The sequence below is a fragment of the Chiloscyllium plagiosum genome, unplaced genomic scaffold, assembly GCF_037043375.1.
Source record: "Chiloscyllium plagiosum isolate Xiang-an unplaced genomic scaffold, Cpla_swu_hap1 HiC_scaffold_16, whole genome shotgun sequence".
Taxonomy (NCBI): Eukaryota; Metazoa; Chordata; class Chondrichthyes; order Orectolobiformes; family Hemiscylliidae; genus Chiloscyllium; species Chiloscyllium plagiosum.
The window spans coordinates 66820222-66847252 of NW_028270154.1; the positions used below are offsets into that span (position 1 = coordinate 66820222).

The window sequence follows — 27031 nt, forward strand, 5'->3', positions numbered from 1 at the left end:
GCAGGTCAGACAGCATCTGAGGAGCTGGAAAATTAATGTTTCGGGCAAAAACCCTTCATCAGGAATGCTCTGTTGTGTCGCCTGAATTACTCGTAGAAACTCCTGCCATTGCTGTTCCACTGTCTTTCCTGCTAGGCTCCTCGCCCGGTCAATTCAACCCAGCTCCTGCCTCAAGCCTTTATTCAGCTGTAATACAATTACCTCTGATTCTATTTCTCCTTTTAAAATTGCAGACTAAATTCAATCATATTATGATCACTGCTTCTTAAAGGTTCCTTCACCTTAAGCTCCCTTATCAAGTCAGCCTCCTTGCACAACACTAAATCCAGTATTGTCTATTCCCTAGTGGACTCCACCAAAAGCTGCTTCAAAAGGCTATCTTGTACACATTCCACAAAGTCCTTTTCTTGCGATCTACTATCAACCTGATTTTCCCAGTCCACCTGTGCATTGAACTCCCCCATGATCACTGTAACTTTGCCTTTCTTACACATCTTTTCTATCTACTGGAGTATCTTGGACCCCAGCTCCTGACTACTATTTAGAGAGATGTATATTTATGGGTGACATGGTGGCACAGTGGTTAGCACTGCTGCTTTATAGTACTAGAGACCTGAGTTCAATTCCTGCTTTAGGCAACTGTCTGTGTGGAGTTTGCACATTATCCCCATATCTGTGTGGGTTTCCTCCCACAGTCCAAAAATGTGCAGGTTAGGTGAATTGGCCCTGCTAAATTGCCTGTAGTGTTAGATGTAGGGGAATGGTCTAGGTGAGTTGCTCTTTGGAGGGTCAATGTGGACTTGTTGGGCCAAAGGGCCTGTTTCCACACTGTAAGTGATCTAATTTTTTTTAACCTTTACCGTTCCTCAATTTTACCCATGCAGATTCTACACCATCTACCGCTCGTCAGCTAGTTATAACCAGAAACATTTGGAGATAATGGTATCCTCATATTGCTCTTCCCCTTTCACCTGGTTGGGTTTTTAGGTATGGGAGGTACTCCTTAAAAGTGCCTTTAATTGCTACAATTCATCCCGTGAAAAATGCATATTAAAACCTCAGCACAGTAGGAGAATAAGCATTTAAAGGTGAACAACCGATATTAATTTTATATGTTCCCAATTGATTATTGATAATCTTTGCAGGTTATATCCACAAGCCATCTAGTTGTCTTATTATTAACCTGTAATCAAGGAAAAAAGGTCACTTCTAAGAACCAAGTGAAATAATCATTATTTTGTAGTTTTATTTCATGGTAAATTACATTTCAGGGTAAATTCAATATCTGTATTCCACTGTGAATAATAATTGATCATGGAATGCAGTTTTTACAAGTTCATAGCAATGATCAGCTATGCTAAAAGAGAAATGTAATTTGAGTCTGAATTTTTATCAAACAGCAATATAAGCTGGTTACGCACACGTATTTTAACCAACAGCAGTGGACAGAATAGCCTGCAACTTCACATGATTAATATTGAACATAAAATCTGTAGCTACGACATCAACCAATAATTGGCCAATGCAGCTGTCACAGTTTGACATTCAATATTAATCATATTCAGTAAAGAAGATTACTGGATTCCAGCCAACAATAATAGGCTATAATTTTAATTAGATTGCCACTTGAGTGTAGCAGCACAATGAGAATCACAAGTTATTTTTATTTATTGTCCAATCTTCAAATACAAACATTTTGAAATTCCAAAAGAAAATCAGCTGGTGCTATCTAGTTGTATACTTTATTAATGAGTTTGATTGGGTTGAGCTGACTAAGTTGGGAATGAGCTCCTGTAGTCCTCCTCTTCATGTTTACTGTTACACAAACTTCTGTTCACATCTTGTCTTCATCTGAAGCTTGCATTTTCTTCAGTTGATATGTTGAGTGGATTTTAAAGATGACAAGAGTGTTACCCACCTCCCTGTGAGAGAATTAGTGAGAACATGCCATTACCTCTTTTTGGTAAGGCCTGCCACACCATGTGCCACTTGGGCATTTAGAACATAGAGCATAGGACATAGAACATTACAGCGTAATGCAGGCCCTTTGGCCCTCGATATTGCGCCATCCTATGGAACCAATCTGAGCCCATCTAACCTACACTATACTACCTCTGACATCTGTCCTCTATCTATCACCCCTCAATGTAAAGCCAGGTCCCCTCGTGCTAGCTCTCGCTGTCCACTCTATCCAACTCTTATACATCTTAATTAAGTCACCTCTCAACCCTCTTCTCTCTAATGAAAACAGTTTCAAGTCCCTCAACCTTTCCTCATAAGACCTTCCCTCCATACCAGGCAACATCCTAGTAAACCTCCTTTGCATCCTTTCCAAAGCTTCCACATCCTTCCTATAATGCGGTGAACAGAACTGTATGCAATGCTCCAAATGTGGCCGCACCAGAGTTTTGTAGAGCTGCAGCATGATCTCATGGTTCCAACCTTAATCTCCTGAATCTCAATTTCACAGGTTAATGGAGGGCCTTCTTTGGAGATCAAATAACCCAGAGGTGGGAATCACTGGCCAAGCCAAGGCAGACGCTCTTTGGATTGGCAGAGACACTTTGGAAGTAATGGCTGATTCCGATACATCCAAGGCCTGAAAACTTCACTGGGTCATAGGCCTGAGGTGAGTGATGACAGGGCAGTGGCTATCTGCAGGCTTTCCTTTACGCCAGGTCCCTCAATCAGCTATGAGTGAGGAGACCCTTCCCAGGGACCAGGCAAGTAATCATCCACATGTTTGCTTGTAGTTCTTCCCATGTGACAAGCCTCAGCCTGCCATTGGTTTAACAACATTCATGGCATGATGAGTACCCCTAAGGGGACATTAATTCCGTAAAGGGCCTCAGTTGGTAACACAGGAAATCTATCCATGGGCCTTCCCACCCAAGCTAATTGGGATGGAGAAGTATGTTACCTTCCTACTTGCATAAAAGACCATCAAGCTCATCATGGAGGAGGGAATAAAGCTTTGTTCATTGTTTCCTTCTCCTTTTGAAAAAGAATCATTTGCCTTGTTTATGTTGTGATTTAGATTCTTTGACTTTTTTTAAGCTTGAACAGTTTGTACTAGTTTTTCATCACAGATAAAGAAATGTAATTGAATAATTTTCCTATATCTCCCTTTTGGAAACTTGTAGTATGTGAACCTTAATGTTGGTTTTGTCTTCTAATGCTTCCCCTTCCTAATTTAATCAAAGCTTGACATTATTTCATTTTAATCAATATTTCCTTTGCTATTCTTGTTTTCAAAATGTTCTTTTGATATTCTTTTCTCATTATCTTTTAACCTAAACATTTTTCCTGCATTTGATATTTTACTTTTTCCCTTTCCATTAATTTGTTTTCTTTTACCCTAGAATTAATGTAAACATTAACTGTTGAATGTTTAAATTTAAGATAATACAAACTATTGACATTTTATATATTAAAGCATTGATTCTTGGATATTTTGATTATACAACATAGGAGTATGTTCAACATAAAACTCATGTTTGCTCACAACGTGTGTGCCTCATGGTAGAGGTCATTAAACTACGGAGCAAGTAAGGTATTCATACAGGATTGCATTTCATTTCAAACATCCCCATTCCTGTCCAAAAAAATTTGGCATTTTTTTTTTGTAACTGAGTTATTCACATTAGGCATCAATGGTTCTTATGCATTTCAAACGTGTTGTTAGCTTGAACACTTGTTTCGTTCAGTTGCATCAGTTGTGTTTGGCAAGGCAATCCTTTCTGGGTTTTTTTACATTAACACCAAGTTTCCTTTGTATTCCTGCATTTAGACCTTCTCTGTCTTTTGCTGTTTGCCTGCTCATGAGTTAATGAGGCTAGCAAAATATTATCAATCTTTTTCTAGAATGTTGCGGGTTATTAGTCAGAGCCTTCGATTTGCTTCTGATGAGTATAGTGGCTTTAGTGTCATGTCATGTATGGAATTCCACATCTTCAGTCTTGAACTTTCAGATTAATTTGTCCTCGGAGGGTAAGCATTGTTCTGTCACAGTTTTGCTTTTGGATTGCTGTCTGGTGTAACCTTATGTAGAGCTGCAAAGAACATGTTGTTGCAAAAAGCACTAGTGTCTATCTACCATTTTATATTTATTTGATCTTCTCATCCTGCTGTCTTCATCACAATGGTAACAAATCATTTCCTGCTTTTAGATTTGATATTGCCCATCTGCTTTAAGGTATCCAATTGAATAGCTAGATCTTCATCTGACATCTTTCGAGTATTCATTGCTGTAATATCCCTAACTAAACTTTGCATGCAAAATTCTTGCAAAGCACTAGGCATGCCTTTTTTTGTTTTATGTGTTTTATGTTTTATTTTATATTTTCCACAATACTTGTAACTTGTCCTTTGATATTGATCTTTCTGTTCGTTCTTCTGTGGATACTTGCCATATTCATCCACATTGTTTACTTGTATAGTCTAGGCTGCGAACAAAGTTGCCAAATTTGAGTTGGTTGTCAACATAGTGAACACATTTGGATTGCTTCTCCACATTGTGAACAAACTCACACATATATGTGCTAAGGCTGTTAGTTTACCAACTCTGAGTTTCTGCACACATTTATAACTTTTCTCAAGTATTAGATTTTCTTCTTTTAGCAGTTGCACGATTGTGGTAGAATTATCTTTTAGCGTGAGAGATTCTGCAGTTGATTAGATATCCATTGATTGCATAAATTCTCAGGTTTCTGCAATATGTGTTAATGAGATTACCATACTGATGAATGGACTCTTTATTTTAAAAGCTTGGTCCTGACATTTTCATGGTTCATAGTGCAGCTGATTCCTTGTACAGCCACTTATACATGTCTTAAAATCCGAGGACATTGAGGACTCTTGTGGTGGAATGGTAGTGTCCTTACCTACTACAAGTAATAGTTTGATAGCGTGCAGGTTTTGAGAGACTAACTGCAGGGCTAAGGCGAAATGCATGCTGAATGGAGAATCTGGCACTCACCTCCAATACAATCCTGATCTCAAACATGAAACTCACTGCAAAGGGAAGATTATAACACTCTTTCAAGTTTGTCATTGAATGCTTATTTTCTTTGGTATGAAAAATGACTACGACTTGCTTAGGTACAAGTTAACTTTAGACAATTGAATGATTGTTTTAGTGTTGTTATATGTACTGAGCTACAGTGAAAAGTGTTGTTTTGCATGCTATACTGGTAGAACATACCATACATCAGGGTAGCAGAACAAAGTGCAAAATAGTGTTATAGCAGAAACCGAGATCAGAATTAACAAGTTTTTTATGTGTATTCAAACTTATATATCTCCTGCCTGATGAAAGAGAGTACAAGTGAAGTGGGATGGGTCTTTGGTTATGTTTGGTTGTTTTCCTGAGGCAGCAGAAAGCATAGATGGAGTCAATGGATGGAAGGTTGGTTTGTTTGATGAACTGGGCTGTGTTCACAACTCTGTAGTTTCTTGCAGTCTTGGGAAGAGCAGTTTTCAAACCACAATTTAATGCATCAAGATAAGTTGTTTTCTATGGTGCCTCAATAATATCTGGTAAGAGTCCTTGTGGACATGCCAAATTTCCTCAGCCTCCTGAGGAAGTAGAGATGTTGATAAGCTTTCTTGACTATTTCATTGATGTGGAGGGGTTGAGGATGGATTGTCAGTGATTATCATTCCCAGAAATTTGACACGCTTGATCATCTCCACCTCAGCATCATTCATACAGACAGGGCCATGTTCTCCTCTCTACTTCTTGAAGTCAATGACCAACTCCTTCATTTTGCTGACATTGATGGAAAGTTTGTTGTCTTTGCACCATTCCACTAAGCACTCAGTCTCTTTCCAGTATTCTGTTTGAGATCCAATCTACAACAATGATGTCATCAACAAAATTATAAATGGAGATGAGGAGCAATTTGGTCACAAAATCATCAGTGCATAAGGAGTGTAGTAGAGGGTTGCAGCCTTGTGAGGACTGGTTTTAGGATTATGGTGGAGGAGGGATTGCTGCATAGTGATTACTGATTACAGTTAATGGATTAGGAAATCGAGAATCCAATCACAGAGGGGCAGGGGAGCTGAGGCCAGGTCTCAAAGTTTAGAGATGAGTTTGTTTGGAATTACGGTGTTGAAAGCAGAACTATAATCAGTAAGTACCAAGAATAAATAAAAGAACAAAGAAAATTATAGCACAGGAACAGACACTTCAGCCTTCCAAGCTTGCACTGATCCAGATCCTCTGTCTAAACCTGTCACTTACTTTCCAGGGGTCTATATCCCTCTGCTCCCTATCCATTCATGCATCTGTCTAGATACATCTTAAATGACACTATTGTTCCCACCTCTACCACCTCCACTGGCAACACATTCCAGGCACCCACCACCCTCTCCATAAAGAAATTTCCACACATATCTCTTCAACTTTTCCCCTCTCACTTTGAACTCGTGACCGCTAGGAATTGAGTCCCTCACTCTGGGGAAACGCTTCTTGCTATCCACCCTGGTTATACATCTCATGATTTTATAGACCTCAATCAGATCCCCCTCAACCTCCATCTTCCTAATGAAAATAATCCTGATCTACTCAATCTCTTTTTATAGCTAGCACTCTCCATATCAGGCAACATCCTGGTGAACCTCCCTTGCACTGTCTACAAAGCATCCACATCCTTCTGGTAATGTGGCAATCAGAACTGTACACAGTATTCCAAATATGGCTGAACCAAAGTCCTATACAACTGCAACATGACCTGCCATCTCTCATACTCAATACCTTGTCTGGTGAAAGAAAGAAAGTCGTAGGCTTTCTTGGCCATTCTATCAACCTGCATTACCATCTTCATGGAACAACGGACCTGAGGATCCAAGTCTCTCTGGACATTAATTTTCCCTAGAGCTATTTGATTTACCATACAGTTTGCTCGAGAATTGGATCTTCCAAAATGCATGATCTCTCATTTGCCCAGATTAAACACCATCTGCCATTCTCCACCCAACTATCTTCCAACTCTATCTATATTCTGCTCCATTTTCTAACAGTCCCCTTCACTATCTGCTACTCCACCAATCCTAGTGTCATCTGCAAACTTGTTAATCAGACCACCGATACCGTCCTCCAGATCATTTATGGATGTCACCATAAGACTTAAGACATAGAAGTGGAAGTAAGGCCATTCTGCCCATTGAGTCCACTTCGTCATTCAATCATGATTGATGGGCATTTCAATGCCACTTACCTGCACTCTCCCCATATCCCTTAATTCCTTGCGAGATTAAGAATTTATCAATCTCTGCCTTGAAGACATTTAATGTCCTGGTTTCCACTGCACTCCACTCTCTGGCTGAAGAAATGTCCCCTCATTTCCATTCTAACTTGATCCTCTCTAATTCTAAGGCTGTGCCCACGCGTCCTAGTATCCCTGCCTGATGGAAACAAATTCCCAGCATCCACCCTTTCTAAACCATGTATTATCTTGTAAGTTTCTATTAGATCTTCCTTCAACCTTCTAAACTCTAATGAATACAATCCCAGGATCCTCAGCCGTTCATCGTATGTTAGGTCTACCATTCCAGGGATCATCCATGTGAATCTCCGCTGGACATGCTCCAGTGCCAGTATGTCCTTCCTGAGGTGTGGGGCCCAAAACTGGACACAGTATTCTAAATGGGGCTGAACTAGAACTTTAGAAAGTCTTGGTAGCACATCGCTGCTTTTACATTCCAACTCTCTTGAGTTAAATGACGTTACATTTGTTTTCTTAACTACGGACTCAACCTGCAAGTCAACCTTTAGAGAATTCTGGACTAGCACTCCAAGATCCCTTTGTACTCTGGCTTTGTGCATTTTCTCACTGTTTAGAAAATATTCCATGCCTGTATTCTTTTTTCCAAAGTGCAAGACTTTGCATTTGCTCACATTGAATTTCATCAGCCATTTTTTGGAGCACTCTCCTAAACTGTCTAAATCTTTCTGCAGCCTCCCCACCTCCTCAGAACTATCTGCCTGTCGGCCTAACTTTGTATCATCAGCAAACTTCACCAGACTGCTCCCAGTCCCTTCACCCAGATTATTAATGTATAAAGTGAACAGCTGTGGCCCCAACACTGAACCTTGTGGGACACCACTTGTCACTAGCTGCCATTCTGAAAAAGAACCATTTATCCCAACTCTCTGCCTTCTGTCAGACAGCCAATCCTCAATCCATGCCAGTAGCTCACCTCAAACACCATGGGCCGTCACCTTACTCAGCAGCCTCCCGTGAGGCATCTTTTCAAAGGCATTTTGGAAGTCTAGGTAGATAACATCCACTGGGTTTCCCTGGTCTCACCTACTTGTTACCTCTTCAAGGAATTCTAACAGGTTTATCAGGCACAACCTCCCCTTACCAAATCCATGCTGACTTGTTCTAATCCAATCCTGCACTTCCAAGAATTTAGAAATCTCATCCTTAACAATGGAGGGGTCAGAATAAACACTGCAACAAACGAGGTTAGGCTAATTGGCCTATAATTTTCCATCTTTTGTTTTGATCCTTTCTTGAAGCGAGGATTTTTAACTTTGTACACTCCAGTCCAACACTGGCATCTCCAAATAATAACTGATTGGAGTTGCTTACTGCTTTTCCTCCATTAATCCTGGTCTTAAACAGGATCAATAGACAAAATTACTAACCATGAAACTAAATGGATAAATGGTAGTTGCTCTTCATGTCAGTGGTTGCAAAACTATGCAGACAAATGACTTTGAAAGATTATGTAATCCATCCATTAAGAATTGAAGCAATGAGAAAAAGATAAAATCCACCATTGTTGGAAGACATCAATAATGCAACTCTTGTCGCATTTAAAAAGCTGCTTTTTTTTTGTAAAGCTTATTCACTGAATGTATCTACTCAAATCCTTTGTGTTTCTACAGCAGTAGTTTGTGATGCACCCACACAATCCATTTACATTCAGATATAAGTTATGCTAATTAATGCTTTTCCTGAAGGATTTGTTGAACCCTGTACAGATACATAACAACGTGTTAATGACATGATATATTCAGCCTGGTCCTGTTTAAATGATTTTATAAAAATATAAATTTGTCATAATCTGCAACAAGGTGGTATGAAATAATTTAGAAAAATCATAGGTAGCGCTTTCTCTGTCTTGTTTACAGTCCTATTACAGCCCTCTTAATGCAATGTTTCCATTTTGATATTCCTATATGTTTGAGCAATTGACCCCATTCCCTTTGTTTTATTTCAGTGATTTCGGTGTTGTTCAGGGCTTTCAGACCTGAGTTAATAAAATCTTGCCAAACAAGATTAAGATGATATAGTGCAGAGGCAATCTCTTGGGAAGTGTAACAATTGGAATACTTCAAATGCAAACCTAATTAGATTATTTAGAAAAGCTACAGTGCTATGTTTTGGTGTTTTACTGTATACCAGTTACACCTGCTGCACAAAACTTTAAGGTGAGGCACTGTAAATATTATCTAAGTTAAAAACAGAACATATTTAGTGGTGCCTCAGTTAGACTATCCTTTGTCACGTACTCAAGTGTTGAGTGCTGGTGTACAGTGAAAAGTTTTACAATGTCTTCTTTTGTGGCACCATCTTAAGTATCTAAGTTCAAATCATAGCTCCAAAAATTCAAGAATAAAAAAGAAGTGTTTGCATTACTTTACGGTGATTCATAGAATAAGTTAGAAATAAGAAATAGTTAAACAGATAGACATTGCAGTCAGACAAATAAATTCTACATAAACATTATATTGCAGTAGCTCAGGGCAGGAGCTTCCGTGCATGATCTGACTGCCCATGCCAGACCCCAGTCCAGCAACCATCCCTACTCCACTCCAAGCCTCCAGTCCACTTTGCACTGACTCTCAGCTGCTCCATGATAAGTCTTCTTCGGGACTGCTTCCCCGCGCTGACCTCTGTTCTAGGATTTGCCTCCAGGGCTCACCCACTCCTCCATTTCCTTCTAGCTATGTCCAAGTCATTATTTGAAAACAAAGGCAGAAAAGAGGGGAGGAAACAAGGGAAACAATTAAAGAAAATGAAGTGGTGGAGCAGAGGAACTCCTGCTGGAGTATCTTACTCTGCCGTCATCTTGCCACTAATGGCCCAAAACCTCTACTCTTGGGGAGACCTCCAATTCAGTTTACATTGCTGATGTGTGTTAAGATCAACATTTACACAATTGCAATAAATCAGGAAATTTAAACATCCCATTGTACATTTTATCCTGCTTGCTTTCATCCATGACAAGAATGACAATGGGATAAGATGGGCAGAACCATTGAGCCTTGGACAGGTTGCTCTGTAGCTGCCTTGCACAGTTTTGTTTTACTCATTCATGGGAATGAGGGTGTTGCTGGCTAGGCCAGCATTTATTGTTTATTGCTAATTGTTAAGCGCCAACATATTACTGTGGGTCTGGAATCACATGTAGGCCATAACAGATATAAATGGCAGATTCCTTCCTTAAAGAACATTTGTGAACCAGATGGGTTTATTTGTGGTCATCAGTAGATTTTAGATTTTTTTATTGAATTCAAATTCCACCGTCTACCATAGCAGGATTTGAATCTGGATCCCTAGAACATTACCTGGCCTTGTGGATTAATAAACAACAATAATCTCCCTGTCATTTACTTGGAGCTATTAAGGCACGTCTAAAAGCAATGAAATTTTAAATAAATCAGCACTCCAGCACCTCCCTCAATGCTCAGCCCCCGTCAGTACAATATTCGTTTTCCCCTTGCAGTGTTTATTCTGACCCCTCCACCACTTAATGTCCAAACCCTTCACCACCACCCCCGCAACTCTTCTCATTTCCACACCATCTCCCCCAAAAAATGCCCAGTATGCATTCAACCCATTATATCTTCATGTCATCATGAAATAATGGTCATCTAGCTCCTGCAATGTCACCCCTCCTCCTGAAATTATACCCTCTTTGACCCAGGTAACGTTCACTCTCTCCCATACCCAATCCATCTTCTCATGCCTATTTCCTGTTTGGTGGACATTGCAGAGTAACCCTGTTGGGCAGTGAGGAAAGTGAAGTCTTTATATCCGGGTGAGGGAGGGCCTGCACTCTGTTGAGGACTGAGGAAGGCAGTTGGATGTTGTTTGGGGAGGAAGGAAAACATTGTCAGGGGTGTTAGATGCTTGGTGGTTGATAAGGGAATGTACACTATCAGAGGGTCAGGGATGGAGGAGAATATTTGTTAGCAGCGAGGGTTGGGTACAAATCCTGGGCGGTGAGACAGTGCTTTCAATATTGTGAGAGTGTGACAGGTGTGAGCATTTTCATTGGGGGGAGATTGTGCAGAGTTGGGGTTGATAACTCCATTTAACATAATCTAAATCAGCAAACTGAGAACAGACCATCAATTTATAATTGGTAAAGGTAGTGTGGTTGCACACTTCCTCCTGACTGCTCATCCTTGAAATGCTGTACAGCTGGTAACAGAAGCTACAAAGTGTAATTTGGAAAGTGGTTCTTGTGTGGGGTCTTTCAGCCTACACCCAGTGTCAGCTCAGCCTTCCTAGTAACTGTTACAGTCATAGAGATGTACAGTACAGAAACGGACCCTTTGGTCCAACCCGTCCATGCTGACCAGATATCTGACCCAATCTAGTCCCACATGCCAGCACCCAGCCCATATCCATCCATACCCTTCCTATTCATATACCCATCCAAACGCCTCGTAAATATTGCAACTGTACCAGACTCCACCACTTAAATGATGCTTGTTGGTACAGTACAATGTAACAATGTTAAGGATAAGGAGAAGCAGGCTCTGCACTGTACAGGGTCCAATCTTCTTTGTGGAGTGCTAACACATGATTAATGAAGGCACAGTGTGATCATAGCTGTCCTTGGAGCTTCATCTATAGAATCAATGAACACTATCTCTGCAGTAAGTAAGTACAATAAGCATGATATGCATCAAATGCATCTTCTGCGACACAATCCAAACAACCCAGGCCTTTGGAATTAACATCAGGTTTCTGCTATACTTTAAACCAACTTGCAAGGCAGTGAGCATCAATTGGTCGGTTCACTTCACACAATCATAAACCACTAATCACATCTGCTGATCGAGATGGAGGACAGGAAAAAAATTGTGGCTGTAAAAGGTGCTCCTTTTTTCAGGTATTTCAGGTGTTGGAAGTGATTTCCTCAAATTCCAGGTGCAGCAGTTACTGTTTTATATGCTGTTTTGGAACTTTGGGGGAAAAAAATTAAAACAACAGCACTTTTAAAAGGAGAAAGACAGACAAAAGGCAGTGATCACAGTTCAGTGAAGAAGTGAGAGAAAGAAGCTTACACAGCTCACTGACTCAGGAATGAACCTGCACAGTTGCTACCTTTGCTTTTTGAGTTCATGTATCTCTGGACATCAGAGTGTGTTGAGGAAAAACCAACAAACAGCAAAATTTACAGCTGACCTTGGAGCAACCTGTGTGAGAGAGTTCACAGCACAGGAACAGATAAGTGCTTAACTTTACCAATGATACCCACATCCTGAGAATGGATTTGAAAAAAAAATCACCATTCCTTTCAAATTAGCTCTGTTGAAGTCAATTGCTATCTCATGATACAGTAATTGTCATTTTAGTTTGAAAAATAATTAATCTCAAACCATAATTCTAGTTATTTTAAAATGTGAAAATGTCAATTAAGTCATCATTGATCAGCTTTTCCAATTATCAAAAAGATGAAATTTGCCCAAATATCTTACCTAGCATTACAGTCATCAGTCATAGATCATAGAACATTACAGCACAGTACAGGTCCTTTGGCCCATTGCACTGACCTGTGGAACCAACCTGAAGCCCATCTGTTCTACAGTATTCGATTTTCATCCATATGTTTATCTAATGACCATTTAAAAGCGTCTAAAGTTAACAAGTCAACTATTGTTACAGGGAGTGCATTCCACACCCCTATTACTCTGAGTAAAGATACTACCTCTGACATCTGTCCTATATCTATCACCCTTAATTTAAAGCTATGTCCCCTCATGCTAGCCATCACCATCTGAGGAAAAAGGCTGTCATTGTCCACCCGATCTAACCCTCTGATTATCTTTGTCTCAATTAAGTCACCTCTCAACTTTCTCCTCTCTTACGAAAACAGCCTCAAGTCCCTCAGCCTTTCCTCATAAGACTTTCCCTCTATACCAGGCAACATCCTAGTAAATCTTCTCTAACCTTTTCCAAAGTGTCCACATCCTTCCCTTAATACGGTGATCAAAACTGATCCAAGTGCAGCCACACCAGAGCTTTGTACAGCTGCAGTATGACTTCATGACTCCGAAACTCAATCCCTCTCCCAATAAAAGCCAACTCACCGTATGACTTCTTTATGACCCTATCAAACTGGGTGGCAACTTTCAGGGATCTATGTACCTGAACACCAAGATCACTCTACTCATCTACACTACCAAGAATCTTACCATTAGCTCAGTAATGTTTATTCCCATTGCTCCTTCCAAAGTGAAGCACCTCACACTTTTCTGCAGTAAACTCCATTTGCCACCTCCCAGCCCAGCTCTACAGCTTATCTATGTCCCTCTGTAATGTATAACATCCTTCTGCACTTTCCACAACTGTACCGACCTTATTGTTATCTGCAAATTTACTAACCCATCCTTCTATGCCCTCTTATAAAAATGACAAACAGCAGTGAACCCAAACTAGATCCTTGCAGTTCACCACTAGTAACTGAACTTCAAGATGAACATTTCCCATCAACCACCATCCTCTGTCTTCTTTCAGCTAGCTAATTTCTGATCCAAACCACTAAATCACCCTCAACCCCTTGCCTCCCCCTTTGTGCAGTAGCCTACCATGGGCAACCTTATCAAACGCCTTACTGAAATCCATATACACCACATCGACATTTACCCTCATCCACCTGTTTGGTCACAATCTCAAAGAACTCAATAAAGGTAGTGAGGTACAACCTACCCTTCACAAAACCGTGTTGACTGTCCATAATCAACTTATTCCATTCTAGATAATTATAAATCCTATCTCTTATAACCTTTTCCTCAATAACATTGTCTTTTTCCAGTGTGACTACTGACAAAAAATTTTAATTTAGCGCTTCCTCTATCTCCTCTGACTGCACGCACAACTTTCCACTACTATCCTTGATTGATCCTAATCTTTTCTAGTCATTCTTTTATTCCTGATATACCTATAGAAAACTTCTGGGTTCTCCTATATCCTCCCTGCCAATGAATTCTCATGTTCCCTCCTGGGTCTTCTTAGCTCTCTCTTTAGGTATTTCCTGGCTAACTTGTAACTCTCAACCACCCTAACTGTGCCTTTGCATCTGACTTAGCATAAGTCTTCTTCTTCCTCTTGACAAGAGATTCAACTTCTTTCATAAACCATGGCTCCATCGCTCAATGGCTCCCTCGCTCAACCACTTTTTCCCTGCCTGATGGTACATACTTATCAAGGACACGCAGTAACTGTTCCTTGAATAGGCTCCGTATTTCAATTGTGCCCTACCCCTGCAGTTTCCTTTCCCATCCTATGCATCCTAAATTTTGCCTTATTGTATTATAATTGCCTTTTCCCCAGCAATAGCTCTTGCCCTGCATTATATACCTATCCCTTTCTATCAGTAAAGTGAACATAATCAAATTGTGGTCACTATCACTAAAGTCCTTACCTACCTCCAAATCTATCACCTGGCCGAGTTCATTACCCAGTACCAAATCCAATGTGGCCGCGCCCCTTGTTGGCTTGTTTACATGCTGTGTCAGCAAAACATTGTGCACACTGTGGACAAAATATGACTCATCTAAAGTACTCCAACTATAGTATTTCCAGTCAATATTTGGAAAGTTAACGTCCCCCATAACAACTACCCTGTTACCCTAGCTCCTATCCAGAATCATCTTTGCAATTCTTTCCTTTACATCCCTGGATCTATCTGGAGGCCTCTAGAAAACTCCCAACAGAGTACCCTCTCCTTTCCTGTTTCTAACCTCAGCCTATACTACCTCAGTAGATGAATCTTCAAACATCCTTTCTGCCACCGTAATACTGCCCTTGACTAACAATACCACACCTCCCTCTCTTTTATCATTTTCTTTGTTCCGATTGAAACATCTAAATCCCAGATCCTGCAACAGCCTCTACCCATGTCTCCAAAATAGCCACAACATTAAAGTCCCAGGTACCAGCCCATGCTGTAATTTCACTCACCTTATTCTGGATGCTCCTGGTGTTGAAGTAGACACACTTCAAACCACTTTCCGGTTTGCCGGTGAACTCTTGTGACCTTGAAACCCTTATTCTGACCTCACCACTCTCAACCTCCTGTACACTGGAACTACAATTTAGGCTCCCATCCTCCTGCTGAATTAGTTTAAACCGTCCTGAAGAGCATTAACAAATTTCCCTCCCAGGATATTGATACCCCTTTGGTTAAGGTGTAGACTATCCTGTTTGTGGAGATCCCACCCATCCCAGAATGAGCCCCAATTATCCAGGTATCCGAAACCCTCCCTCCTGTACCATTCCTGTAGCCATGTGTTCAACTCCTTGCCTGACTATCACATGGCAAGAGCAACAAACCAGAGATACAACTCTGCTTGTCCTAGCTCCAAGCTTCCACCCTAGCTCCCTGAATTTCTGCCTTAGATCCCCATCCCTTTTCCTACCTATATCATTGGTGCCTACGAGGATCATGACTTGGTGCTGCTCCCACTCCCCCTCATGGATCCTGAAAATATGATCCGAGACATCATGAACCCTGGCTCCAGGGAGGCAACACACCAACCCTGAATCTATCTTGTTCCCACAGGACATTCTATCTGTCCCCTTGACTAGGGAGTCCTCAATGACTAAAGCTCTACTCCTCTTCCCCCTTCACTTCTGAGCAACAGGGACAGACGCTGTGCCAGAGACCTGTACCCCATGGCTTATCCCTGGTAAGTCATCCCCCCCAGCAGTGTCCAAAACAGTATACTTGTTATTGAAGGAAACAGCCACAAGGGTTCCCTGCACTGCCTGCCGGTTCTCTTTCTGTCCCCTGATGGTAAACCATCTACCTCTTTAATGCACCTGAGGTGTAACTTCCTCCCTGTAACCCCTCTCAATAACCCCGGTGTTTTTAAGTATAATCCTACTGTTAGTCAACTGTAGTGAGTAGAGTGGTTTATTTCTTGATTGTATATTTTACTGAGATCTGTCTCTTGATTAAATTTTAAAAATATAAACCATAAGTACTCATTTAGCCTGGAGCACTGTTACTTAGAACAAAAAGACAGTGCAAATTTCTAGGTCTGCAGATTGTGAAGGAGCAAAGATGGACTTTAGTAGAGTGTTATGCTCTTCCTGTCATATGTGGGAGTTTAGGGAGAGCTTCCATGTTACTGATGATTATGTCTGCAGGAAGTGTCTTCGGTTGCGAATCCTATCAAATCGCATGGATCAGTTGGAGTGGCAGTTCGAGGCAATAAGGAATTTACAAGAGATAGGGGGTGTGATGGATGGCAGTTAAAGAAAGGGAGAAAAACCACAGTTTGGTAGATTGGTTAACTCCAGGAAAGGTAGGAGGGGTAGACAGGTAGTATAGGAGTCTTCTGTGGCTATCCTCACATCAAACAAGTATGCTGTTTTGGAAAATGTAGGCGGTGAAGGACTCTCATGGGAATGTAGCACGAGCAGTATTGAGACAGGCTCTAATATAATGAGGGATATGTTAGGTTCCAAGTGATCGATTGTGTTAGGGGACTCTCCAGTCAGAGGCCCAAACAGATGTTTCTGCAGCCAGCAGCAAAACCTCAAAATGGTGTGTTGCCTCCCTGGTGCCAGGATCAAGGATATCTCAGAGAGGTTGCAGAATGTTCTCAAAGGTGGAGAGGGCCCAGCAGGAGATCATTGTACACATTGGAACCAACGACATAGGAAGGGAAAAGGATGAGATTCTGAAGTCAGAATGTAGAAAGTTAGGCAGGTACTTAAAAAGGAGGTCCTCAAGGGTAGTAATATCTGGATCACTCCCGGTGCCTCGAGCTAATGAGGGTAGAAATAGAAGGATAGAGCAGATGAATGTGTAGTTGAGAAGCTGGTGCATAGGAGAAGGGTTCACATTTTTGGATCATTGGAATCTCTTCTGGAGTAGAAGTGACCTGTACAAGAAGGATGGATTGCACCTGAATTGGAAAGGGACTAATATACTGGCAGGGAGATTTGCTAGAGTTGCTTAGAAGGTTTTAAAATAGTAAGGTGGGGGTGGGGTGGGGTGGGATGGGGTGGGGTGGGGCAGAGGCATGATGGGACCCAGGGAAATAGTGAGAAAAGAGATCACTCAGGGAAATAGTGAGGAAAGAGATCAATCTGAGACTAGTACAGTTGGGAAAAGGAGTAAGTCAAAGAGCCAGGGCAGGCAGAAATGAAACAGAGAACAAGGTAGACCTGGTCTATCTTTTTGTATCGCTATTTTAAAACTCATAGAATTATGGTCACTGGCCCCAAAGTGCTCCCCCACTGACACCTCAATCACCAGCCCTGCCTTATTTCCCAAGAATAGGTCAGGTTTTGCACCTTCTCTAGTAGGTACATCCACATACTGAATCAGAAAACTTTCTTGTGCACACTGAACAAATTTGTCTCCATCTGAACCCTTAACACAATGGCAGTCCCAGTCTATGTTTGGAAAGTTAAAATCCCCTACGATAAGCACCCAATGATTCTTATAGATAACTGAAATCTCCTTACAAATCTGTTTCTCGATTTCCTGCTGGCTATTAGGAGGTCTATAATATAATCCCGATAAGGTGATCATCCATTTCTTATTTCTCAGTTTCACACAAATAACTTCCCTGAATGTATTTCCAGGATATCTTCCTTAAGTACAGCAATAATGCTATCCCTTATCAAAAATGTGATTTCCCCTGCTTCCTTGCCCCCCCTTTTAATCCTTCATGTAACATTTCTGTCCTGGACAATTAAGTTGCCAGTCCTGTCCATCCCTAAGCCATGTTTCTGTAATTGTTATGATACACCAGTCCCATGTTCGTAACCATAAGCTGAGTTCATCTGCCTTCCCTGATAGGCCTCTTGCATTGAAGTAAATGCAATATAATTTATCAGTCCTACCTTGTTCTCTGCTTTGTTCCTCCCTGCCTGACTATTTGACATCTGAAGGATGTTGTGAAACCTGAAAGGGTTCAGAAAAGATTTACAGAGATGTTGCCAGGTTTGGGGGATTTGAGCGATAGGGAGAGGCTGAATAGGCTGAGGCTGTTTTCCCTGAAGTGTCAAAGGCTGAGGAGTGGCCTCATGGAGGTTTTTAAAAATCATGAGGGGCATGGATAGGATAAATGAACAAGGTCTTTTCCCTGGTGGTGGAGTCCAGAACTGGAGGTTTAGGGTGAGAGGGAAAAGACATAAAAAGGTCCATCGGGCAACTTTTTAACACAGAGAGTGGTGCATGTATGGAACGAGCTGCCAGAGGAAATGGTGGAGGCTGGTACAATTACAGCATCTAAAGGACATCTGAATGGGTACAAGAAAGGAGGGGTTTAGAGAGAAATGAGCCAAGTACTGGCAAATGGGACTAGATTAGGTTAGAATATCTAATCGGCATGGATGAGTTGGAATGAAGGGTCTGTTTCTGTGCTGTGCATCACTATGACTCTAAGATATTACTGTAGCAAGAATATCAGAAAGATGCAATGAAACGGAAGGCTACGAGGGACTAAAGAAAGCCCTCTCGGGATCAAATCTCTCCTTTTATATCTAAAACAACCATTTTCAGCTTTTGTTCCAGCATCTTGAGTAAGGTACTCACAATGAGCCATCTCTTATCCTTATTGAGATTATAATTGTCAGATGGTTCTCATAGGTTGAGGTAGTGTTGATGGAATAGCCAAGGGCTACCCATTCACGCATATGTGCACTCAAACATCGACCAGCCATTTAGACAAGTCTGCTGAATACAGAAAATCTGCAGTACTGTGAAACTCTGGCTCTTTTATAATTTTTCATTCAAATACCAATTTTCTTGATTTAGGAGTAATATCTGTCTCACTGCTGCCTCACAGCACCAGGGACCCAGGTTCAATTCCACCTTGGGTGACCATCTATGTGGAGTTTGCACATTCTCTCCGTGTCTGCATGGGTTTCCTCCGAGTGCTGCGGTTTCCTCCCACAGTCCAAAGATGTGCAGGCCAGGTGAATTGGCCTTGCTAAATTGCCCATAGTGTTAGGTCATTAGTCAGAGGGGTGGGTGGGTTACTCTTCGGTGTGGACTTGTGGGGACGAAGGGCCTGTTTCCACACTGTAGGGAATCTAATCTAATCTAAACTCATCTCCAGTTGCAGTATAAACATAATGAATGTGGAAGGCCTGGTGAGCGTCTGATATTTTGTAGTACTTCATTAGCATTTTAGTTGTGACAAATATTCTTAAAGAGAAACTTTTCCTGATCATTTTCTGGTCATCAAATAATTGGATATTGCAGGTTACAGAGGGACATAGATAAGCTGCAGAGCTGGGCTGAGAGGTGGCAAATGGAGTTTAATGCAGGAAAGTATGAGGCGATTCACTTTGGAAGTAGCAACAGGAATAGTAGTGTAGATGAGCAGAGTGATCCCTGAAAGTTGCCACCCAGGTTGAGAGGGTTGTTTAGAAGGCATATAATGTGTTGGCTTTTATTGGGAGAGGGATTGAGTTTTGAAGCCACACAGTCGTGCTGCAGCAGTACCAAACTCTGGTGCAGCTGTACTTGGAGTATTGTGTACAGTTCTGGTCACCGCATTATAGGAAGGATGTGGAAGCTTTGGAAAGGGTTCAGAGAAGATTTATTAGGATGTTGACTGATATGGAGGGACGATCTTATGAAGAAAGGCTGAGGGACTTGAGGCTGTTTTCGTAAGAGAGAAGAAGGTTGAGAGGTGACTTACCCCATGGTTGGCTCATTCATAAAGTCAGGAGGTATGGGATATAGGGAGATTTGGCTGTCTGGATTCAGAATTGGTTGGCTGACACAAGGCAGAGAATGGTTGTAGATGGAAATGATTCTGCCTGGAGGTCAGTGGTGAGTAGTGTCCCGCAGGGCTCTGTTGATTAGAATGATTAGAATCCCTACAGTATGGAAACAGGCCCTTCGGCCAAACAAGTCCACTCCGACCCTCCAAAGAGCAACCTTTCCTACACTTACCCCTGACTAATGCACCTGACACTGTGAGTTCCGAGGTCCATGACTGAGAAGCTTTGTGAGTATGCTTGCAGGGACTATGTATATTTTGCTGCTGAACAGCATGAACCCACCTGAAGTTGTAATCAAAAACACTTTCAAAAAAGAATTATTGAAACTATAAATGTTTTCCTGCTTACAAGATAGAGTATAGAACTATGCTTTTCTTTTAAGTAAGATGAGGACCCTTCCAGCCCCAGAATAAACACAGGACATTGCAGTTAACAATCTGCTAGAGATGGTGAATGGTTAACATACACCCTCTGTAGTACAACCATCAATGAATACTCTTTTACTTCTTAACCTCTTCCAGATTCTTCAATGTTCTCTCTGAGGTTAGCAGAACATGGTCTGGTGAGCAGAAGAAAGAGTGATTAGAACCCAAAGCATTGTGCAGCCAATGAAATACTTTTGAAGTAGCATCACTATTCTAGAAAATTAGACAATCAATTTGGGTACACCAAGCTCCCACAAACAATAATGACCAAATAACCTTAAAAGACGCCTTGTAGACTTTGGTTGAAATATTTAAGAGTGAGTTTTTAAAGTTTGTCTTTTTGTGACGAGAGTGGAATTCAGACAAACAAGCCATGAGTAAACATTCTGACCTGCTGTTTCTGATCAGAGCTCTTTGACCTCAGTTGTTGTGAAGCCATAGTCTTACCAGACCATACAACTGCTCTTTCATTACAGAGAGACGACAGATGGTGATTTAGCCTGATGGCTCCCGTACCTTGGGTGAGAGGAGAGGTTGAGAAGGAGACTCCTTTCTGGTTACCTCAGCCAGTGCAGGAATGGAACTAATGCTGTCTGCATCACATTGATTCACAAAACAATCATCTAGCCAACAGAGCTAAACTGACCACTGGGTCCACTTTGTTTGTCATTTATTTAAACAATTTGGATGAGAATATAGGAGGCATGGCTTGTAAGTTTATGGATAATGCCAAAATTACTGGGATAGTTGACAGTCAAGAAGTTAATAGAACAAAGAACAATACAGCTCAGGAACAGGCCTTTTAGCCCTCGAAGCTTGCACTGACACATCTTTCCCTTCCATAGTCAAACTGTTTTCACTTACAGGATCCATATCCCTCTATTCCCTTCCTATTCATGTATTCATCCAGGTGTTTCTTGAATGCTGGTATTGTGTCTGCTTCTACCACCTCCTCTGGCAGCACATTCCAGGCACTCACCACCCCTTTTATGTGAATATCCTGCCTCGCACATCTCTTCTAAACTTCCCCTCCGAGCTCCACATCTTGAACATTGAACATAATTGACCCATTCACCCTGAAAAATTACCTCATACTTTCCACTCTATCCATGCCATTCACAAGCTTATAAACTTCAATCAGGTCACCCCTCAAACCTTTGTGTTCCAGTGAAAAAAACAGTATATCCAAATCTTTTTTCGAGCTAAAATCCCCATACCAGACAACATATTGATAAACCTTTTTTTGTACCCTTTCCAAAGCATCCACATGTAGTGTGGTGACCAGAACTGTATGCAATATTCCAAGTTGGATTAACTAAAGTTCTATAAAGCTGCAGCTTAACTTGCCTACCCTTAAACTGAATGCCCCTTCAAATGAAGGCAAGTAATCCATCGGCATTTTTTACTACCGTTTCTACCTGTGCTGCCACCTATAGTGATCTGTGGGCCCGCACACCCAGATTCCTCTGCATATCAATGCTGCTAAGTGTTCTGCCATTCACTGAATAATTTCCAACTTCACAAAACTATGCTGTCTATCGCTACTAAGTCCATTTGCTTCTAAGTGCATATAGATCATGTCCCTGACAACCTTTTCCAATAATTTCCCTGCTACTGATGTGAGGTTCACAAGCCTGGAATTACCTGGATTATCCCTGCTACCCTTCTTAAACAATGGTTATTCTCCAGTCCTCTGGGACCTCACCTGTGCCCAGATAGGATTCAAAGATGCCTGTCAATGTTCCAGCAATTTATTCTGTTGCATCCCTCAGTATTCTGAGATAAATCCCATCAGGACTTGCAGACTTATAAACCGTAATAATTATCTGAGATTACAAAGAGATCTTGAACAATTGGGCCAGTTGGGCAGATGGAAATTAATTGGTATGCCATATATACTTGAGTATGAGTGGATCTCATGTAAAAGTTGCCCCTTTTGTTTGGCCAAAGCAATCTGGAATTTTCCATATACCTTGTGTAAAAGTCACCCTAGTTCTTGACAGATAACAGATCAACAATTGTGAGTCAGTATATTATCGTCTACATAAAGGTTACAATGAGGAAATGAATCTGTTAATGCTATTATGTGTTTTGATGTATGATTTACACCAATGTAAGGTAACAGATTTCTTAAGTTCGTTGAGAAAGTGAGGACTGCAGATGCTGGAGATCAGAGCTGAAAATGTGTTGCTGGAAAGGTGCAGCAGATCAGGCAGCATCCAAGGAGCAGGAGAATCGACGTTTCGGGCATCAGCCCTTCATCAGGAATGAGGAAAGTGTGCCAAGCAGGCTAAGATAAAAGGTAGGGAGGAGGGACTTGGGGGAGGGGCATTGGAAATGCGATAGGTGGAAGGAGGTTAAGGTGAGGGTGATAGGCCGGAGTGGGGATGGGGGCGGGGGCGGAGAGGTCAGGAAGAAGATTGCAGGTTAGGAAGGTGGTGCTGAGTTCAAGGGTTGGGACTGAGACAAGGTGAGGAGAGGGGAAATGAGGAAACTGGAAAAATCTGAGTTCATCCCTTGTGGTTGGAGGATTCCTAGGCGGAAGATGAGGCGCTCTTCCTCTAGCTGTCGTGTTGCTATGGTCTGGCGATGGAGGAGTCCAAGGACCTGCATGTCCTTGGTGGAGTGGGAGGGGGAGTTGAAGTGTTGAGCCATGGGGTGGTTGGGTTGGTTGGTCCAGGTGTCCCAGAGGTGTTCTCTGAAACATTCTGCAAGTAGGCGGCCTGTCTCCCCAATATAGAGGAGGCCACATCGGGTGCAGCGGATGCAGTAAATGATGTGTGTGGAGGTGCAGGTGAATTTGTGGTGGATATGGAAGTATCCCTTGGGGCCTTGGAGGGAAGTAAGGGGGGAGGTTTGGGCGCAAGTTTTGCATTTCTTGCGGTTGCAGGGGAAGGTGCCGGGAGTGGAGGTTGGGTTGGTGGGGGGTGTGGACCTGACGAAGGAGTCATGGAGGGACTGGTCTTTTCAGAACATTGATAGGGGAGGGGAGGGAAATATATCCCTAGTGGTGGGGTCTGCTTGGAGGTGGCGGAAATGACGACGGATGATACCATGTATATAGAGGTTGGAGGGGTGGTAGATGAGGACGGGTTGTACGGTTTTGGAACTGGTCCTCCTGGGAGCAGATGCGGCAGAGACGAAGGAATTGGGAATATGGGATGGCGTTTTTACAGGGGGCAGGGTGGGAGGAGGTGTAGTCTAGGTAGCTGTGGGAGTCAGTCGGTTTATAGTAAATGTCCGTGTTGATTCGGTCACACGAGATAGAAATGGAGAGGTCTAGGAAAGGGAGGGAGGAGTCTGAGGCGGTCCAGGTAAATTTGAGTTCGGGGTGGAAGGTGTTGGTAAAGTGGATGAACTGTTCAACCTCCTCGTGGGAGCACGAGGCAGCGCCGATACAGTCATTGATGTAGCAGAGGAAAAGGTGGGGGGTGGTGCCAGTGTAGCTGCGGAAGATGGACTGTTCCACATATCCTGCAAAGAAGCAGGCATAGCTTGTGCCCATGCGGGTGCCCATGGCTACTCCTTTGGTTTGGAGGAAGCACATATCCTACAAAGAGGCAGGCATAGTTGGGGCCCATGCGGGTGCCCATGGCTACGCGAATCCTCTTGCAAGGATGCCTTCCTTGAAGAAGCTGTCTTCCTCCCTCTACAAGGATTTCAGTGAGTCCCTCTCTTACCGCACACCCCAGTCATCTCCTCTGCCCAGAAGCTGTTCAGCCACGTTCTCAAACAGACTCGCTACCACAGCCACATCTCCTTCCTTAGCACCTGCCTACGGAACCGACTGACCCCGCACGGACTCCGGACTACGTTCAGACCAACAAAGTTTGGACCCAACCAGGACAAACCAGTGCCTACAACAAATCCGAAGTCTCCAGCAACAGACCTCCCTCCGGATCCTCCACTCCATGCTTGCAGCCATGCGCCGCTACCTACATTCATTACATTACATTTTACATTACATGTTTTTACATTTACATTACATTACATTTTACATTTTATTACATTACAGTGTGGAAACAGGCCCTTATACCTAACACTACAGGCAATTTAGCATGGCCAATTCACCTGACCTGCACATCTTTGGACTGTGGGAGGAAACCGGAGCACCCGGAGGAAACCTACGCAGACACAGGGAGAACATGCAAACTCCACACAGTCAGTCGCCTGAGTCTCTGGCGCCACACAGTCTCTGGCGCTGTGAGGCAACAGTGCTAACCACTGTGCCACCGTGCCGCCCACAATTAGATGTACCCCAGCTCAGGACAACACTCTCACAGACTTGCAAAGGACCTCTACTGTTCTTCATCCACAGAAGAATCCATACACTAAACAAACACTTCTTCCTAGCCATATCGGAAATTAAAGACAGTAAGTACCAAAAACTTTCATGTACTTACCCCCACATTCTGGGTTCCTCAACTGTTCCAGAATCCTCCATCGCCTCCGAAATCACTCGGGCGCCATTAACCATGCGGCTGCTGCAGCGAACCATGACGTCACTTCCACCCCCACTAACCTTACAGCCTCCGTGATCGCCAGGAAGACTATCGCTGACAGATTCGCAGCCTCCGCGGGGTCCACGGCTATCAGGAATAACACCGTTTCTGTCGTCGCCACAGCCACTTCTGCCCCCTGGGTTGCCGTTGCCGCAGCCACTTCCGCCCCCAGTGACATCACTAACCTGCCCAACGACCACGCCGCATGCGTCTCCGCCCCCACGCTGATCTCCATCACCATGCCTAACCCCGCCCCCACGCCAATCTCCGTCACCATGCCTAACCCCACCACCACACCGATCTCCATCCGCACGCTTAACCCCGCCTCCACGCCAATCTCCATCCGCACGCCTAACCCCGCCCCCATGCCGATCTCCGTCCCCGCCCTGATTCCCGCTCCCACTCCCAGCTCCAGCCCCACACCAGGTCCTAGTTCCCAGCCCTGCGGTGTTTACACCATCCCTCCAGAAATACTCCTCTCTGCCTGACGAAAGGTCAGTCCTCAGCAGAGGCCTCACCTTCATTTCCCTACGCTCTCGGATTAACGAGTTCAACACGCAGCGAGACATCGAACAATTCTTCTGCCGCCTTCCCCTCCGCACCTAGTTCTTCCACCAGGATTCTCGCCCACCCTCTGACAACCCCTTCTCCCGCCTCCAACACACCCCATCCACCTGGACACCCCGTGCTGGCCTCTTACCCGCCCTCAATCTCTTCATAGCCAACTGCCGCCGCGACATTGACTGCCACAACCTCTCCAGCCCTCTCACCCACTCCAACCTCTCACCCTCGAAACTTGCAGCTCTCCACTCCCTCCGTTCCAACCCCAACCTCACTATCAAACCGGCAGACAAGGGAGGCATGGTAGTAGTTTGACGCACCAACCTTTACTCTGCTGAGGCTAAACGCCACCTCGCGGACACCTCCTCCTACTGCCCCCTTAACCATGACCCCACCTCCCACCACCAAACCATCATCTCCCAGACCATCCATAACCTCATCACCTCAGGGGATCTCCCATCTACCGCCTCCAACCTCATAGTCCCACAACCCCGCACCGCCCGCTTCTACCTCCTGCCCAAAATCCACAAACCTGACTGCCCCGGCCAGCCCATTGTCTCAGCCTGCTCCTGCCCCACCGAACTCATCTCTGCATAACTTGATACGGTCCTGTCCCCCTTAGTCCAAGAACTCCCCACCTACGTTCGGGACACCACCCACGCCCTCCCCTCTTCCATGATTTTTGCTTCCCCGGTCCCCAACGCCTTATCTTCACCATGGACATCCAGTCCCTATACACCTTCATCCCCCATCACGAAGGCCTCAAAGCCCTCCACTTCTTCCTTTCCCGCTGTACCAACCAGTACCCTTCCACTGACACCCTCCTTCGACTGACTGAACTGGTCTTCACCCTGGACAACTTCTCTTTCCAATCCTCCCACTTCCTCCAAACCAAAGGAGAAGCCATGGGCACCCGCATGGGCCCCAGCTATGCCTGCCTCTTTGTAGGATATGTGGAACAGTCCATCTTCCGCAGCTACACTGGCACCACCCCCCACCTTTTCCTCCGTTACATCGATGACTGTATCAGTGCTGCCTCGTGCTCCCACGAGGAGGTTGAACAGTTCATCCACTTTACCAATACCTTCCACCCCGACCTCAAATTTACCTGGACTGTCTCAGACTCCTCCCTCCCCTTCCTAGACCTCTCCATTTCTATCTCGGGCAACCGAATCAACACGGACATTTACTATAAACCGACGACTCCCACAAATACCTAGACTACACCTCCTCCCACCCTGCCCCTGTAAAAACGCCATCCCATATTCCTTCGTCTCCGCCGCATCTGCTCCCAGGAAGACCAGTTCCAATACCAAACAACCCAGATGACCTCCTTCTTCAAAGTCCGCAATTTCCCCCAGACGTGATCGACGATGCTCTACACCGCATCTCCTCCACTTCCCGCTCCGCCGCCCTTAAGCCCTGCCCCTCCAAACGCCACCAGGACAGAACCCCACTGGTCCTCACCTACCACCCCACCAACCTCCATATACATCATATCATCTGTCGTCATTTCCGCCACCTCCAAACG

At 43.5% G+C, this 27031-nt stretch overlaps 1 long non-coding RNA gene across 2 annotated transcripts in view; it reads right to left on the reverse strand.

The window, feature by feature from the left end:
• Positions 1-1268: 1268 nt before the first annotated feature.
• Positions 1269-27031, reverse strand: part of LOC148147565 (uncharacterized) — a 201830-nt gene continuing 176067 nt past the window's right edge. The window contains exon 3 of one of the 2 annotated variants that reach the window (XR_015759671.1): positions 1269-1922. This is a non-coding gene — a long non-coding RNA (uncharacterized LOC148147565). Of the gene's footprint in view, positions 1923-5437; positions 5854-27031 lie in introns of those variants that run through there. The other variant, XR_015759670.1, reaches the window with a different exon arrangement.